Genomic DNA, 18,512 nt, shown 5'->3' on the forward strand with positions numbered 1-18,512 from the left:
ACAGCATCCAAGTGCCAGAAGTGTAGGAAGTGATCACGTTCAAGGGGATGATGATGCTCACGCTAGCCCTCACGCTCTTTTAAGAGACAAACCACAGGGTTCATGACCCATCTGGCCTCTGGTTCTTGGCCTCTTTAGCAGCATGAGGTATGGGCTCCATCTCACGAAGTAAGCCTTAAATCCAACATTTAAAAACTGGTTGGTTACTCCTATAACAATTGGGCCACTGTTACACTAGTACATCTTACTGATGGTCCTTTTCTGTTGTAGTTTTGCCAATAGCCTAAAACTTTGAGGAAGGCTCCATGGAATCCCCCTCTGACCAACAATTCAACAAAATGTAACTCATTGCTGGCATAAGATGTCTAGATGGGTCCCTGTCTCCCCTATTATATACTAACACCATTTAAATTCCTTCTTATGTACTTTGGGACGCTTCTAAGTAGTAAGTGTCCATAGCGATTTTCCAGAGGCCGTTAGTGTCAGCTGTCCCTCTCCATAATTCCTTCTTTACCCTATCCTAGGGGAATTGGACACAAAGTCCCACCTCTAACTAAGAAGCTAACTGCTGGGAAAGGGAAACTCAGTTTTCCCCCAGTGAAATGTCACACCACTGTGGATATCAACCACTGACCAGGGCAGGCCCCAATGCTCACCTAGCGGCAGTTGGCCAACATAAAACAAACACGATTTTTTTTTTTTTTTTGGTGTGTGTTTTCCGTTTTTGTTTGATTGATTTTTTTTTGTTTGTTTGTTTTGAGCGAGAAAGAATATGAAGTCGGGTGGGTAAGGAGGCGAGAGGCTCTGGAGGAGGTGGAAGAGAGGAAAGAATATGACCAAAATATAGTGTAGGAAAAACAACTCAGGAGAGGGAAGGAGGGAAGGAGGGGAAGTGAAAGGGGTGGGGACCAAAGGCAGCAGGGGAGGAGCCAACTAGCCTGAGAGTACCTCAGACAGTCACTCTTCTCACAGCCACCGGGCAGCAGAGATTGCTCCCTGTGCTAGCCTGGTTGCCCTCCATTCTGTGTCAACTGAAGGAAGCGCCAGCAGTGAGAAGAATCCCAGAAAGCATTGTCAAGGAAGGAGAGGGGAACCTTCATCTTTACTCCGGGCACGGGCATCAGAAAAGGAGGGGGAGGGGATTCTTGGAACAACATGACGTCATGGGGCCAGGAATGAGGCTGGCTTGCAAGCCCAAGTTCAGCAGGACTGTTTCTGAAAATCTAAGAGTGTGTCATTTGGGAGACTAGGGAGAAGTGTCTGTCATACATGTCATTCTGGGATGCGGGAAGTCTCAACAAACAAACGCCCCTGTGTAGTCAGGCCTGGTATTCTGAAAACAACTCTTGCTGTCTGGCCTTCTCTCACCGTGAAATAAGAAAATCTGGAAGAACAAGTGTCTGCGATCTCGTGATGCTGGAGAGAGAGTGTAGGAACCTGGCAACGTCAGGATAGTATGTTATTCCATGGGGAAAAGGTGGCTCAAAAACCATGCTGTGCCAGGACCCAGGCTCCATATATTAACGTGCATACAGGTGGGTATCTTAGCTCTGGGGCCACACCTTCAAGATGGCGGCCAGTCTCCAGTCTCCTATGAATCTCATCCCACTGGGGACCTGCCAGGAGATCTGGTCTCTACCAATGCTCAGCACTGGGCCCAGTATTTCAGGTGAGGAGTGGGCACAGAAACCAGACTACAGGGCAGAAGGACAGACAGCTTAACAAAATTCCTATGAGGCAAGGAGGTACCTGGCATACTGAGAGAGACAGAACCAGAGTACCCGGGAGAAGCATGGAAATCCCTAGGGAACCATAAAGGTCACAGTAGAGAGGGTCTATAAAGGCAGGTCAAGGTCAAGACTTTAACTTTCCTTAGGCCTGATTCAGGACACATAGAATACAGTCGGTATCAGGTATGATGAACATTAAGGTCACAAGGATGTGCCTACTAAGGGATTGTGGCCAGTATGCTTCTGAGTGGGCATTTCTCAGCAGCCTCTACCTCCATCCTTAGTAACTGAATTCTGATGAGCAGAAATCACAGCCCAGACAGAATTATCCCTGGAGCGAGCAAGGGAGTCCGATATTATTCAATGTCTTAGCTTTAACACCTGTATCACTGACCTCCTGAGATCTACCAATGTGCCAGTGTGCCTCACCAAACACACAGCAGGTAACTCTATACTCTGGCCTTCTGGCAATTTGTCTCCCAAGTTGGATAATCAGCTAAAACCTGCATTAATATACTGCTGTTAACAGTATGCTTATACATGTAGCAATCAAGAGACAGGGCCAGAGAAATCTTTTTCTTCCTCAGTAGTGGGATGGGAAGATAGATGGGAGGAGGGTGTGGGGGGTCAGACAGAAGGATTGAGAAATGAATGGGTGGATAAATGGATAACTATTTAGTAAGTCGCAGTTAGTCAGACATTGTAGCTCCTCCATTTAATTATCCCCAAACAAACCAATCCCCAGTAGCACAATAAATAAATAAGCTACCCACAACATACTAGAACATAGCGTCATCTTTCATAATAGCCAAAAATATAGAAACACCTCCAAATTTCTACTCTCCAAGAAGTGGATAAATAAAATGTTGGTATAACCACGGCAGAGGACATTACTCAGCAATAAAAAGGAATGAAATGCGTGCACATACTACAAGACAGATGAGCCCTGAAGCAACAGTGCAGAGGAAAAGGAGCAGGCCACAGAGGACTATGCATCTTACAATTGAGGACAGGTACATCTAGAGAGATCCGGCTAATGGCTCCCCAGGGCTGAGGGGTTAAGAAGAATTGGGGGAGGCAATGCACATGTCCTGGCGTTAAGACGGTGGTAGTGCCCGAACAACAGGTGAACATATCAAACCTAGCTACCTAACAACGATGGGCTTACGGCACATACATTTCATCCTACTAAATCTTGTACTAAGAAAGAAAAGTAGTTGACAGTGAGGGACACTGATCCCCGTGTCCTGGATAAAGATAAACTAAGACAGCGAGGAAGACCAGCTGTGTGAGGCGTCAGGCAGACAGAGGTCAGGTCTCCTCTCAGCACGGGCACCCTCCCTATTGCCTCTGAGTTGGGATCTTTCTTGGAAAAGAACAGGACCACAATAAGCTTGTTTCTTTCTGGATCACACTGACTGATAGCCTTTCACCACCCTCTGGGCCTGACATGGGGACATGTGTCACCGGGGCAGCAATTTTCTAGAGCCACACTATCCCAGATGCATCGGCTTACATCAGTCGGCTTGTTAAGCTCTGTGTCATGCCATGCTCTGGCCACCCCAGTACAGCTCTAGCCTCCTGGATCTTTGTAGGGGAACACAGGCCTGCAAGCCTCCCACCTGTGTTTATTATACGGTTTCAAAGCATTCCCTAAGCAGACATGCTTTCTGTTCCGCTCGGCGATTCTTCTCTCGTGGAGGCTTCCTTTGCACCTTCGCTGCTGTGGCTTACGCTACAAAGTACTCTACCACCACACATTCTATCTCGGTGCATCTCAGCAGGCTAAGGATACTTAGCAATTACAATCGTCTAGAATATTCTCTTTTCTCAACGCAGAAAACAGCACAACAAAATCAGACAAAAGGACAAGTCCTGAGCTCCCAGCACAGGATGATGAGGGAGAACCAGAAATTACAGTCAAGACGAGGAACCTGGAAAGGAAGAATGAAAGCCCTACCTGTGTCCTTTTGTCCTGAGCCTTTGTGTCCCACACCTATCCTACACACAGGATGCTGTGGAGCTGTGTCCCAGGAGGTTTTACTATAGGTAGCATCAGCAAATGTGAACACAGGGACTAGTCTTTTCTGTCTTGGGTGGCCTTTCACCTAGTTCACCTATTGATTTCTGCTATTTGTGTTACAAAGAAAGAAGAGTCACCAGCAAGCAGGGTGCCATGATGAGGGCGATGGATAAGGGACAGGCAAAGGTCCTCCAAGAACCGAGGACAGATGTCACAGTACCACCTACCCCCACCTCCAGACACACAGCAGCTGCTCATTCTTCTATAGCTTGAGCTTACCAGGAAACGCAGCAGCAGGTCAGAGGAGGCGGGGACAAACTGCCATGCAAGGGGTGGCGCTACAGGGGTTGGCGGACTCAAAGGCACACACACGTCTCACCCTCCAAAGGTCAACTCTGTGAGTGATCACACTTCCATGGAATACTGGTCACTTCCAACCACGCCTGGCCCAGGCAGACAGCACACTGTGGACAGGGCTGCCATCCAAGCCCAGGGATGGGTGCTCTGCAGACCCAAGGAACACACATGCAACGCATCATGTGTCAAGGCGCTCTAATCAGAGGTCGACTGTTCCATGGGGCATACCTCCTCACCTGCCCGGCATACCAAGGGGTCCTCTCTATACATGCTTGTAGTTGCTTCCAGAGAGCTAAAAGCAAGACCTGGATTCAGCAAAGCACTTCATTTCCTGAGGTCCACGCTGAGCATCAACCCTCCACGCTGAGCATTCCACCCCGGACAGAGACTGGGCATGCAATGTGAAAGCTGCCACCGACCAAAGGCAAGAATCACAGCTGCGTGCATAAGGTGGCCTTTGCAAAGAACACATATGCAGCACATCATGTGTCAAGGACAGGCTTGAGAAACCACAGAGGATAGATACCACAGAGGACAGGGCCAGCTCAAGAGGCTGGGTCCCAGGGACTGTCTACCCCTCTGGCCTCGTTGTGGGGCTCCGGGATGCCTATCACCTATGCTGCATGGTGCTGGCCTCTGAAGTACCCAGGCTCCATCCTTAGCGCTTTCACAGAGCAGCACAGGATCTGACTGCATTGTTTCTGAACCCCTCAAAGGCAAAAGAGAAGTGCAAATTAGTCTAATTAAAGGTGATGTTGTTTACAGGAAGGAGCATCCTGGCCCATCGCCTGGAGTCTCTTCCCCAGCCAGCTTTCAGGGCACAGGGTTTGGAGGTGGTGAGTGGAAGCTACAGCTCTGTCACTCAGCTATGTCATCACAGGGACAGCTGTCTGAGAGGAAAAAAAAAAAAAAAAAGAGTCACTCGCCTTTACAGAGCGTTGTGGGGCTCCTGAGACAAGATGGGGATCAAGGGAGGTAAACTTACCACACTCTACAGTGGCCCACTCCTCCTAAAGATGGCTGGCTCAGCCTCCTCAGGAGAAAGAAGTGGCCTTCTTCTGGACAGACGAAAGACTCCAGGGAAGGAGGTCCCCAGTTCTGCCCACCACCAGCTCCTGGACCCTCTCATGGTGTCCTTCATCTTTCCCATCTGGATCGAGACCAGTTGTTCTCGCCTCCCTAACACTGTAGCCCTTTAATATAGTTCCTCATGTCGTGGTGAGGAACATAAAATTATTTCATTGCTATTTCATAACTGTCATTTGGCTATTGATATGAATCATGAGGTAAACACCTGATATGCAGGGTATCTGATATGTGACCCCATGAAAGGATCATTAGAACCCACGAAGGGATCAAGACCCCCAGGTGGAGATCTAGATGCAGTCTTCAAGGGGACAGATGATTAACTAATATTGCTATTGCCACACTTTAGAGACCAGAGAGGAAACCATCTTAGACTAGGGCACATACAAAGGTGCCCCAAGTGTTAAGAGCCTTGCAGTCCAAGGCTTTGTCTGGTGAAACAGCTGCTGACTGAACCATCTGCACAGCTCCTCATGTGTAACCTTCTGACTGCTCAGGGCTTGACCCTGGGAAAGCCTAGCCCAGTGGCTTTTCTCTGGAGGTCTGGGGAACCGGTACCTTACCCCAGCCCACCCACATGAGACCACCAAGCTGAGAGGAAACCCAAGCCAATAATCGAGTCGGGTCCTAGAGAGACGTGGAGGGTTTTAACTACCCTGGCTGGTAACCCACTGACAGAGAAGCCCTCCACTACCACGAGCCCTACCCAAAATGCAGAACTATGAGCAAATAATCAGGTCATTATTTTTTGACAGTAATTTTGGCTTAATTCTTTAATGCAGGATCAGACAACTAAAGCAAAAGATCTGTGAAGAATGAAACGGAAGCCAGAACGCCAGGGAGGGAGCCAAGGGTCCCTGATACCCCATTACCCCAGTGAGTAATGCTCCTCCACACACAGCATCTGGGGCACCAGAGGCCTCCCTCTTGGGGTGAGGGCTGGAAAGCCTCCTGGCCATGGTAGTGACAGAAAGAGGCAAGCTGAGGAGAGGAGACTTGGGATGGTGACTGCAGACTGGACCTGGGGATACCAGATGCCATTCCCTGGAAGGTGACAGTGACAGCTGAGCATTGATGTGCCCTCCTGCTCCGCTTGACGATGCTACCCTCCCCAGGGACCAAAGTGTGGCAGAGCGCAGGATATGGGAGCCAGGCAAGCACTGAGTAGGCTACATTTGTGCAGTCAGCATGCTGGGTCATGGTGGGTGTGGCCCTCCACTATGGGGGCGGGGCAGGGAGGCACCCTCACCCCTGTAGTTCCCAGTTCTGTTCTGAGATCCAGGTCATCCTGGAATTCCCACTGCAGCCTCTGCTTTCTGTGGTTTCCCATCTTCTGCAAAGTGTGTGCCTGGGCAATCACCTAGAACAAGCTGGATAGCCTGCTATTTGTATTTCCTTTAGAAAACTGTAAGAGCTGCACAGCTCCACAGTTCCATATGTTTATAGGTATAAACACACACTCGGGGAGGCAAGCGCACAGACGTGATTTCTACTATGAGGTGAGCACTTGGAGATACTGCCCAAGGGTGACAAAGAGAGCTGAACGGGGATGCTTCTGACGTCAGGTCCTACAGTCATATGTTTTGACCTGCCTGGCTAAGCTAGCACACTGTTGATGAAGACCCATCTGTGACGTTAGGCTCCATGGTGAAGCCCAGATCCTGCACAGTACAGCCTGCGCAGCCTCAGAGCTCATCGGCAGCCACCAGGTCCCCTCTACCCGAGAAGATGCCCATTCTCACACTGTTCTTGGACACTGTTCTGCCGTGTGTGCCAGAGACCCTTCCAACCATCAACACCTTTTCTCTCTCCACTTGTTCTCTCCTCGGTGATAGACAAGCCCCACATGCAGCACTGACTGCCATGGGAATAAAAACATGGACACTGTCCCCAGGTACAGGATTCCTGTACCACCTAAGAGCTGTGCAAATTTGGCCGACTCAGTCAACCTCTCTGATTTGCAGTTTCTTCAGTTACAGAGTGAGGAGATTCATCTTCACTTCCAACAGAAGAGACTCAGGCCCCTCCCTTCCACTCCTCTTGGGTTCTGTGCCGGTTAGTTGTTTATGTTAACATGGTGAGGCCGAGACACACAGTCTCTGGGTCAAACCCATCTGGTTGTTAACATGAAAGTATGTTTCCTATGTGATTAACATTTACAATGGGCTGGCTTTAAGTAAAGCAAATGACTGTCTATAATGTGGCTGGGCTTAATCCAATCAAAAGGCCACAAGAACAAAGGCAGATTTCTCCAAGACTACATAAGTATCCTGTCTGGGTTTCTGAACTACAGCTCTGTAGATGAAGAATGCAGGACCGATCTTCGCACAGCTTCCCACAAGCCAACCTACCTTCCAGACCTCAGCGTGCCAGCCCCCACAATCACATGTGTCGGAGCCTGGGCCAGAGCCTGTGACATTCTGCTGCCATCTTCTGAGCCAGGCTCCTGGAAGTCAGGTGCTAAATGTGGTTAGCCTTGTGTACAGGGTCAAGCTCCGACCATCAGAAGCAGAGGACTGCCACCCACACAGAGGACAGGAAGATGAAGGCTGACGAAGTCATGTGTAAGAACTGTCACTGTCCTGCTGGCAGGAACTAGGAAGAGTCAGAGTTGTTGATATGCAAGGCAGCATCAGGATTTCTAGGCAGTAGACACAGAAAAGCATCCTCAGGATATAAGGAGGAGGAAATCCTGAGAGGAGAAATGAGATTGGTACCCGCTGAGGTCAGAGCTGCTAGTTTCTGCTGACAGGGACTAAATAAGTTATGGGAAAATAATGTCAGGGATTTTCTTCAAATCCCCATGGGCAGGGTAGACTGAGAGTTTGTGTGTTATATAGAAACGGAGGGTGCTGGGTGGAGGACTCAAAGGGTTGTCACACGGCCTGTCCTCTTTCAATCATAAAAGATTTTAATAACTTGTTAACACCAGGAGGGAGAATCTGAAAAAGAAGTGAGGAGATGAGGGGTAGGGGGAGACCGTGGCAGGACAAAAACCATAGTTCCATTGCTTGCAGACTATGCCATTGCGGTGAGAATTTGGGGTTTCTTAAAAAAACAAAAACAAACAAACAAAAACAAAAAACAAAACAAAAACAAAAAACACAAAACACACAGAAATAGGTATCTGTTTTCGTTTTAATCTCAGGAATGAGATACGGGGCTGTTTCAGACTGACTACAGCAGCCGACTATGATTTGCCACATGCTCCTGCAGGAACGTGATTTTGCCAGCTACAGATAGTTTCTGTGATAGTGTGACGTTTGGAATTCTGGGGACTTTTCAGAGGGTAGATAAATGCTAAGGCCTCAAGAGGTTGGTGTGTTGTTGGTTACAGTTTGTTAAGCAGTCGTGTACAAAGAAACAAGAAGAAATTAGATATCCTGAGTGTAAACCAAGGAACCAAGTGTGCATCCACACTTGCACCAAGGACCTCAACACCCCTAGTCAGCAGGAAGTAATCTAACAATAATGTGGCCCCTTTTCTGACCTCTGACTTTACTCAGGGGTTGGGGGGGTCTCTTTCCTTTCCTCTCTATCTGTTTTTCTCTCTTATCTAGTGTCAGGGGTTGAAAGGGTGGAAAAGGGTGAAGAAGAATCGAACAAAGTAACAAAAGACATCTACATGCCATTTCTTTAAAAAAAAAAATTACTGAGGCAAAAGTCACATAACATGAAATTAACCAATTCAGGAATTTTAAAGTATAACCAAGAAATGTTCAGCACATTGACACCATGGCAAAACCATCCCTGAAACGTTCCCATCAGCCCTCTGAACGCCATAACCGGTGACTCTCAAATGTCTCTCCGTCAGTGCTGGCAAGTACCAACCTGAGGGCTGTCTCTACAGACCAAGCAGTTGTGGGGAATGCACACAGACTCCACAGCATGTGGCTCCGGGTCTGCTTTCCTTGACTCTACAGTCAGTTCACCATCTGTGATGAGATGCTCAGGATCCTCCCATAGGTGAGGCTTCTCTACATTGTAACACACATGGATACTTCGTTTCTTTTCATGCCTGTATGGAAATGCCACATTGCATTTATCCATTCATCTCCGGATGGGCATGGGTTTGTTTGTTTTTCTTTTACTCTGATTTATTTTTAACTGGGTCTCTTTGAGTCGATTTTAAAACTAGTTTCTAAACGGGATATATTTGTGCACCATGCTTATAATCCCAGTACTCAGGAGGCTGAAGCAGGAGGATTGTGAGCTTGTGGTCAATCTGAATTACACTGTCTCAAAAAAGAAGAAGAAGAAGAAGAAGAAGAAGAAGAAGAAGAAGAAGAAGAAGAAGAAGAAGAAGAAGAAGAAGAAGAAGAAGAAGAAGAAGAAGAAGAAGAAGAAGAAGAAGAAGAAGTTGTTTCTCATAGAGAAGGCAGGATGATGGAGACATGGGGTAGATTCACTGAAAAGGTATTGGCTTGAAAAAAAATAGTGAAAAGCGTTCAAAATATAAAAACAAAGTGAATGATAAATCATAATCACATAATACAGAGAAGTATCGGGAATGCAGCTTCCCACATATTTTATGATTGCCTCTAGCAGAGAAGTACTCAGGTCCTGTCTAAAATAAAGCCTAGGGGAACAGGCATGAGCCTGAGCTACAATAAGGGTCTGCACTCAGGTGAAATGACATCCATTGCTGTTACATACTGACCCCAGACTGTCCCTAAGGCCTCACCTGACTCTACTGAGCTCCCTAAGGCCAGGGCTGAGGCTTCTACTTCCAGTGTATGCCCAGAGCATTCCCACAGCGCAATCCTGGGCAGATGACACCAAGCAGGCAGGGTCTAATTAGACCAGGATGCTCTCGTCATCTCCCATCAGGCCCCTTCTCTTAAAGGTTCTACCTCCTTCACGCCATTACACTGGAGACCTAGACTGCAATACTTGAACCCTGGGGGACAAACTGCATCCAACTATAACAGGTTCCTTCGAGTCTCTGCCACACTCACTGGTCCCTGCAGCAGCATCTACTAAAAGCCATATGGTGCTGATCAACACAGAGAAAGTCAGCACAGAGCCCAGTCCCCAGGGAGCAGCTGGCCCTCCCTGGCCCAGTCTTAGAGCATGCCAGCACTGAAGTTGCTAGGATTCTAGGCTCTGAAAAGATCTCTGCTGGCATGAAGGGGCAGCAAGCCCCACCCCCATGCCCAGAAAGCAGCCAGCAGCTTGGTGACAAGGAAGTCAAGGCCATCCATATCTTCACAGACCGCAAATGAAGAAGAGTCCTAGCTTGAGGGCCAGGAAGGAATTAAGTAAGCGAGACTCGGAACAGCCATAGACCTCCTGCCCAGGCCGGGCCAAAGCACTAGAAACCAGCTTTGCAACCAAGGGGTAGCAGCCTCTGCCCTGGTCCTCAGTGTCTGGCTTCCTCACCTGCGCCCATGTGGCCTGCCCACCTCTGTAGCATGCTTCTTCAATTGCCTTCACATACTCCAAATCCTGGGTCCACACAGAAGTATCCGAAGGCCCCACCCCTGGCCCTCTAACCCGGGTCTTGGCCAAGACTGTTTCCTTAGCCACTCCTCTGACCAGACCAGACCCGAGTGCTGGAGACCTGTGATTTGGCTCTCTGCTTGCTCAGTGCTTCCCTAAGAGGTCTTTACTGATTCCTCAAGGTGGACAGGGTACCCCCACAGCCTCCCAGGGCTCGCATTCCTCTCTTTTCCTGCCTGTCCTTCCTGCTCTAGGGCACAATCCCCGCAGGCCTATGCAATCCCTTGAAGGAGGAACTCTCTCAGCCCTCCACTGTGACCCATGAGAGGTCACATTGCCCTGAACTCAGCCCAGCTCCTGCCTGGCACAGAGTGACTATTCAGTGATTATTCCCAGACGGGAGGAGGACTCCAAATCCAACCAATAGCATCTGGCTTTACAAAGCTCTCTTCACCCAGGAAGGGAAGTGATCTCCTTCCCAGAAGGGCAGCTTCGATGAGCTGAGGATTTTGTACAATTCCCTGCTGCGGCATGGACCTCATAGACCTCCCTGGTTAGGCAAGCTCTTCCTCAGCCTGTCCCCATTGGGTAAGGGTTTCCTTTGGATTTCTATGGTGCCCAGCAGTGGACATCTTGCATCCCTACAGAGAAGACCAAAAGTCCATCAATGAACTTGATTCACATTTGCAGGTTGAAAGTGTTAATAAGAGTTCACAATAACACTCGGTATACCTTGACCAATATCATCTTGCCCCCTAACTGGAGGAGGCCAGTGTCACTGTCCCCAAAGACAGAAGTGAAGAAAGTCCACCATGCTACTGACATAGATAGAAGCCAATGCTAGTTCATCAGACATAAAGAAAAGTGCCTTGGCCCTTGGCCCCAATCAGCAAAGGCAGGGGATGGCCAGTTCAGGTGCTCAGCAATGACTGTGCAGGGCTGGGGACTGAGTTGCCCTTCAGAGGAGAAAGATTGAGCAACAGGCTAATTGCAGGCTGCCTCCCTGCTTTTAATGGCTAGGCTGGAAAATGGAGTGCTTTAACCACATAGCACTAAATCAAATCATTTCTCAGGCATACTGGCGAGGCTGGGCACTTAAAGGAAACCTGTTATGAAAGCTTTTATAGAGCAAGTTCACTGAACCTTTGGAAATCGGCGGTTAATTTCTGGAATTCTTTTAAGAAGAGTTTAATGCACATTTGCCAGGTGGCCCCAATCCCCTCACATCTCTGTTTGCCTTGTGGGATTTCTTCCTTGCACCCTCCCCTAGACTACGTAGGCTCCCTGGATTGTACCAGCTTTGCCCAGGGTGCGCCTTACTGTAATTCATAAAGGGGTCTATGGTGGATGTGCTGAAAGAATGTTATACCCCAAGTTCATGTGACAGTTCAGGCCCCCAGGATTTCAGAGCATGACTAGATTTGGAGATATTAAGGACATATTAAGGTGAAGGGAGGTCCTAGGTGGGTCCTACCCCAATCTGACAGGTAGGTGTCTAAGAGGAGGAGATAGGGACACAGCCATGCCAACGGACAGCTACTCGAAGCTGCAAGCAGAAGATGGACTGTCTGGACTTCCAGCCTTCAGAACTGCTCAGAAACAAATGTCTGTTGTTTAAGCCACCCTGTCCTTGGCCTGAGCACACAGAGGCAGACTGAGTCTGTCTGGCGCCCATGATCTGAGACCTTGGGCAGAGATGTAGCCCAAGGCTCCTCCGACCCCCCTCCCACCCTCATCCCCACCCCCTCCCGAAGCCCTGCTCAGCTCCCCTGCCCACTGGGATGCACAAAGCCCGAACTCATGCCTCGTCCTCTGAGGCTCTGATACGGGAACTATCATTTACTCACAGGAAACAGTCTTCTCTCTCACTTCTGCCTGCTGGGTGCGGGGTGCCAATATGTGAAGGAGATCCTCACACCAGCCTGGCTCTTTCTTTTTTTTTCCTTCTGAAATTAACACCTTGCTTTTCCCCCCCTCTTAAACCATTTTCACATTTAAAAATAATAAAAAAAAATTGTTTTCATTCTACAGTCGAGGTCAACCAAGGTTTGGGAGTGAGAGACTAATTCATGACTTACTGGGTGGGTCTGTGTCTCTGGATCATATTCCTGTCCCCTTCTGCATGTCCTGCTGGGTCTTCCCTCCTGGCTCCCTTTGCCCTCCTGGCTCCCTTCACCCACCTGGCTCACTGCTGGGTCCTACTGTGTCTCCATAACTTGAGCAGATCCCCGAGTCTGAACTGACCCCACCCCCACCCTCACTGCTTTTAGCTGCTCACCTCTCACTCCCTGCCTGGTCTGAGGTCTGGCCTTGTCCCTAGAGGGCCACAGCCTGACCCTCAAGTGTGGACTTGTGACTTCCCAGTGTAGCCCTGCTGCTGCCACCACACACACTTTCTAGAGGTTGACAATAAGTACCGCATCCTTAAACCTCTACCCATATGAAGAAACCTCACTGCTTTCTAAACCGAGCCCGACTCTGATGTTTTGTCACAGTCATATAAACCTAAAATACCCTCCAAGCGCCAACCCCATGGTGACAGACCAGCCGCACCGCACCAGAGAAGAAACAGGCCTGGGCCCAGTGATATGCACCACACAGCACGGCCACACTCCAGGCCAGGAAACTAGAAAACAGTGGCCCACCTGTGACTCCACACTGTGACAGGAAGAGCATGAGACTGAAGTCACCACGTGGCTTCTGGTCCTGTGCCAGCTGCAAAGCCTTGTGGGACACTTCTAGTCCCCCTGAGTACCCTGGCAAAACCTAGAGACTGGCACTGCCTCCCTGGCCACAAAGAAAGCAGGAGGGGACTTAGGCAACTCACAAATGACAGCTCAACCAAGTGGCACCTGGTGTTATTTCAAGATCGAACAATCCGGCCAACTGCTCAGCTGTTTCCTGTAGGGGGAGGACAAGGACAGCAGCCAGGAAGCCCAGACCCCAGTAGGCACTCTGCCCAGAAGGTCGCAGATGAAGGCTGTAAGTGCCCGGGGCTGGTGGAAATGCATCACGGAATTGAGTGCCCCATCTCTGTATCGTGTGAGAGGTGCAGACAGTGCCAGGGTAATAAACAGAGTTGGGTGCAAATTGAGATCTCGGACTGAATAGGTATGCAAGTTTATTTAGCATAATTGTATTGTGGCCAGTTGCCATGCAAAGGGGGGAGGTGGTGTAAGGGGTAAAGATAAACAGCAGTTCAGGCTTCTTCACAAGAAGCTTAATGCAACAAAGTGGCACCGAGTTGCAGGAGTGCCCTAAGAACTATGGAAATGCATGCTTAAGCCACATTCTAACCTGTAAATTCCTAGAGAGACAAACTTTGATTTCCCACAGTGGCTTTTCAGATTAACTAAGTTCAGGGGCTGGAGAGATGGCCCAGTGGTTAAGGGCACTTGTTGCTCTTGCAGAGGACCTGGGTTTGATTGCCATCACCTACTTAGAGGCTCACAACCATCTACAGCTCCAGTTCCAGGGGATCTAATGCCTTCTTCTGACCTCTGCAGGCACCAGACATGAACGTGGTGCACAGGTATACAGACAGGAAGAACGCTCATGCACATAAAATCAAATAAACACATCTACAAAAGAAAACATTTTAATTAAGTAACTTAAGTTTTATGTAATATCTACCTTCCTTCAATGGTTAACTATTAAACAAATGAGGTCAAATGTTCTCCTAGGACCAGCTACAGGAGAGCCAGGCTTTGGAGGATCTTAGGAGGGGCTGTTCAGGAGGCTTACATAGAACTAACCCACACCCACCACGACCCTCCGCGAGTAGGGGTCCATCAGGACAGGACTATCTCCCCTACTCTCCAGGCCTCTAGGGGCCTGCCTACTCTCCAAGTGATGCATTAAGGACAAGAGGTCCCTTCCTCCACAGCTCTCCACTTCCATAAACGCCCTTTGCACAGAACAAGCTCTGGCCTCCAGAATGCTGGTGACCCATTCCAAGCCTAAGACCAGTAGGATTGCTGGCAAACGGAACTTGAGAAAAACCAGCCTGTGTAAGCAAACAGGATGCCCAGTCTGGATAAAGCTAGGATACCCCTAGAGTAAAAATAAAAAGGTTTAAGGTCATCTCACTTTCCACCTCCTTGGAGTCAATACTGCAAGGCTCAAGGGAAGCTGTATTTCATCCTCACAGAAACCCTCATTATAGAGAAGAGGGCTCGCCAAGGCCGAATCCTTCCTGCTATAGGAAGCACCTGTAGGGCTGTCTGAAGGCCCAGGCCACACCTCCCCAAGAAGGTGAAGCCATCTTTCAATCTTCCAGCTGGCTTAGGGGTACTGGGAGAGGGAGCTGGGCAGGTGACCTTCAGGGAGTGAAGTCACCAAGCTGGTTATTATGGTGTCTCTCTGAGGCACCCTTTGATTTTGACTGACCACAGAAAGCTGAACTTGGCACTGGTTAGGAGATTAGATCTTTTGGGATCTTGGGAGAGAGTTGCCTGTTGGGTTTATCTTCAAGTTAGTGATGTCAGGTTTCCAGGGACCCTTCTGTGGTCCAATGCTCTGTTCCACCTACAACATCTCCAGTTCTGAGGCTTCCTGTCTGCTGTTTCTCCCTGGTTGGCTGTATGCGTTACCATAGAGTTTGAGACCTCCTGGCTCTGGTTGGCTGTATCTGTTACCACAGAGTTTGAGACCCTCTGGTCCTAGTTAGCCGTATCGGTTACCATAGAGTTTGAGACCATCTGGCCTTGGGAGCTGGCTCCAAATAGATTGTTCTAAGATCAATTGAAATATGCCACCAGATGACCAGGAAAGCCTATTTATCTGCCATCCTCATTCCCACAGAAGAACATTTTGGTCTAAATGCGCCCTTCAAAGGCTGGCTCTGGGAGGTGGGGTCAGCTGAGGATGCTGGGAGGTGACAGGGTTCCAGCTGTATAAAGAGGTCAGTACAGATTGAAAAAAGACTTAGCTCTGAGAGATCACTCAAGTAAGGACACAGCAAGAAGGTGCTCACTGGATGCAGCCCCTGGATGTTGCATATCCCATCCTCCAGACCTGGGAGCCAAATAAACTCTTATTGTTTATATATGACCCAGCCTGTGGCTTTCTGTTACAGCCCCCAGCAGGGGCTAGGACAGAACTTATTTATGTACTAGAATATTCTGAAGAACGTATTGCTAGGAGTCCTCCCTCCTCCCCTTCCACCATCCCCTCCTCCTCCTCTTCCTCCTCCTTCTCTTCCTCCCATTCTCCATTCTCTTCTCCCCCCGCCATGTGTGGGGGTTACAGGCCTGTGCCACGAAGCCCAGATGTTGGCTTCAATGCACATTTAAACCAATACGAAGCTTTACATTTTTCACACATCCGTCAGCACTCAACTGAAAAACGCCCTCTGTTCCACCAGCAGCGTGGATGCTATTCTTTAAGGCACAAGGTGGTTTTGTGGCAAAGGGAGAATTGTCTCACAGGGTCCCCCAAGATGCTGGTCGGGAGCACTGGGGGAAGGGCTAAAGGGAAGTAAGATGCTGGTCAAGCCACCTCAGTTCTAGTCATCTCTCCAGACTCATGAAGGCCACTTAGGATATGTGGCATGGGACAGGGAGGAGAACAGATTTGGAGTTAGATCATTGCTTCTTCAGAGCTGTGTGACCTTAGGTGAGTTACTAAACCTCTCTGTAAACTCGGCTTCCATATTCTCCTCTCTGAAATGTGAACATGGTGCTTCCACTAACCCTCTTGAGCTTCTTGGAGGATTAAATAAGTCAACGACTCTGAAGCTCTTGGGATAATGCATATGATGAATTATACTATGTAGATTGCTTCTATTATTAAAAAAAATTAAAGAGATTGAAGAACCTTCTGGCTAAAATTACGTTTGACAAACAAGCCAGGCTTTCGGTGTGTGTGTGAGAAATGAGGGATCATGGTTTCTAGGACCCGGACGCTCAGTTCTCTAGTATATGGCACAGTATTTACATATAATCTACATAAACCCTCCCATGTCCCTGAGCTCAAATATATATCACTTAAAATTCCAAATACAACATAGATGTGGTATGAATAGTTGCTAAAGTGTGTTACGTAAGAAACAAGAAAAGTCTGCTTATGTTCAGTATAGATACAACTTAGTTGTTTAGCTTAGTTTTCTGAGACAAGACCTTATGCGGCTCAAGACAATGTTCAAGTTCAAGCTTGACATAATGTGGAACAAAGATGTCCTTCAGCTTCTGATCCTTCTCCTGCTGCCTCCCAAACATTGGGATGACGGGCATGAGCCACCACAGCCACCCCAGTGACCCAAAAGAGTGGTGCAGGCCGAGCACAGACACCTCACTACCACTACATACAGTGCCATGCTGCTGAAATCAACACCTTGAGAGAAGTGCTGCAGAGGGCACTAGCATCTCCCATCGATGCCCCGGATCCCTGGAAGTGAAGCATGAGATAGCATGGATTCAGTTCCATCCCGGCAGCTCAACAGCAGCCTAGGCGCAGCGACAGGGAAGCCTCTCAAGAGAGGGCTCTGGTCCGTAGGGAGCCTCCTGGGGAAGGGCTCTGTCTTGCGAGGCCAGCTGCTAGCATCGGAGAGAACCAGAGAAGCACCAGATAAAATGAAAACCATCACACATAGTGTATGGCAGTTTGAGAGTGATGCCCCTGTCTCGGGCATTTGGACACATGGTCCCCAGCTAGTGGTACTGTTTCTAGAGGAAGTCACTGGGGGCAGGCCTTGAGATGTTCAAGAAAGCTTTTCCTACGTCCAACTCGCAGTTTAGTTTCTGTGCCTGTGGATGAGAATGTGTATCTCTGGCTGCCATGCCTGTCACAGGCTGTCAGGCTTCTCCACCACAGGTCTCCCTCTAAAACCTTAAGCCAAAAGAAACTCTCCCTTCCACAAACTGCTTTTGGTTCCCGTGTTTTATCACAGCAACAAAAAAAGTAGCTAATACCAGGGGGTAGGGGCCAACTTTCAAAGGATGAATAAAATGAAGTATACGCATTAACGCTCACTGAGTTCAGACCACACACACCCATCTTTACACGCATCTCTTCTTCATCGGCCCATAAAAGACAACAAGTGGGAAGTGGATTTAGACATCCATTAAGAAGGGGGGGATGAGATCAACTGGACGGATAAAGCACGGCCTCCAAACTCCTCAGAAGCCTCGCCCAGCCCCTTGAATGTGGACTCCTGACCAAACTCACAGGAGCAGCACACTCCGCCAGTGTCTGAACTGGGCCGTACGTCATGGGCAGCGGCCTTTTCTTGTTCCTTGGGACATTCGCATTTGGAACCCCAGCAGCCATGCTGTAAGGAAGCCCAAGTTCCCGGTGAAGAAGGCAAACAGAGGAGCCAAGGCCTCGTGCACACTAGGCAAGCGCTCTGTCCCTGAGCTACACTCGCAGAACTCGGCTATATGACGGCTCCAGCCGGCCTGAAGTGTGTGCAGCCAGAACTAGCCTTGAACTCCTGATCTTCCTCACCCCTCCTCCCCCTCCTCCTCCTCCCCCTCCTCCTCCTCCCAAGTGCTGGGATGGCAGGCTTGTAGCATCATGCCCAGCTGGTGTTTGATTCCTTTAAAGCACATTTAAATAAATACGAGGTATGGAATGTTTCACAAGCTCCTATCTACTCAACTAAAATCCCGTTCTGCCAGCTGTTGGAATGCATTCCTTTAAATCACAGGAAGGGTTCACTGGATAGACCTAGTTATAGACTGAATTAAGTCCCTTCCCAATTCATTTGTTGGAGGCCCAACCCTCAATGTGACTGCACTAGGGGAAAGGGGCTGTACAGATCTGATGAAGGTCAGGTGAGGCCAGAGGGTAAGACCCAAACTCAATGGAGCTCTGTCATCATAACACATCACACACACACACACACACACACACACACACACACACACACACAC

At 48.9% G+C, this 18,512-nt stretch overlaps 1 protein-coding gene across 3 annotated transcripts in view; it reads right to left on the reverse strand.

Moving 5' to 3' along the window:
* The window catches only part of Ctif (cap binding complex dependent translation initiation factor), a 266,258-nt gene that overhangs the window by 231,190 nt on the left and 16,556 nt on the right, over positions 1-18,512 (reverse strand). The window contains exon 1 of one of the 3 annotated variants that reach the window (XM_029546901.1): positions 3,691-3,964. The exons of the other annotated variants lie outside the window; for them this stretch is intronic. The gene's annotated coding sequence lies outside the window, so the exon portion shown is untranslated. Of the gene's footprint in view, positions 1-3,690; positions 3,965-18,512 lie in introns of those variants that run through there. 3 annotated transcript variants of the gene reach the window in all.

This window comes from Mus pahari, chromosome 15, assembly GCF_900095145.1.
Source record: "Mus pahari chromosome 15, PAHARI_EIJ_v1.1, whole genome shotgun sequence".
Lineage (NCBI taxonomy): Eukaryota > Metazoa > Chordata > Mammalia > Rodentia > Muridae > Mus > Mus pahari.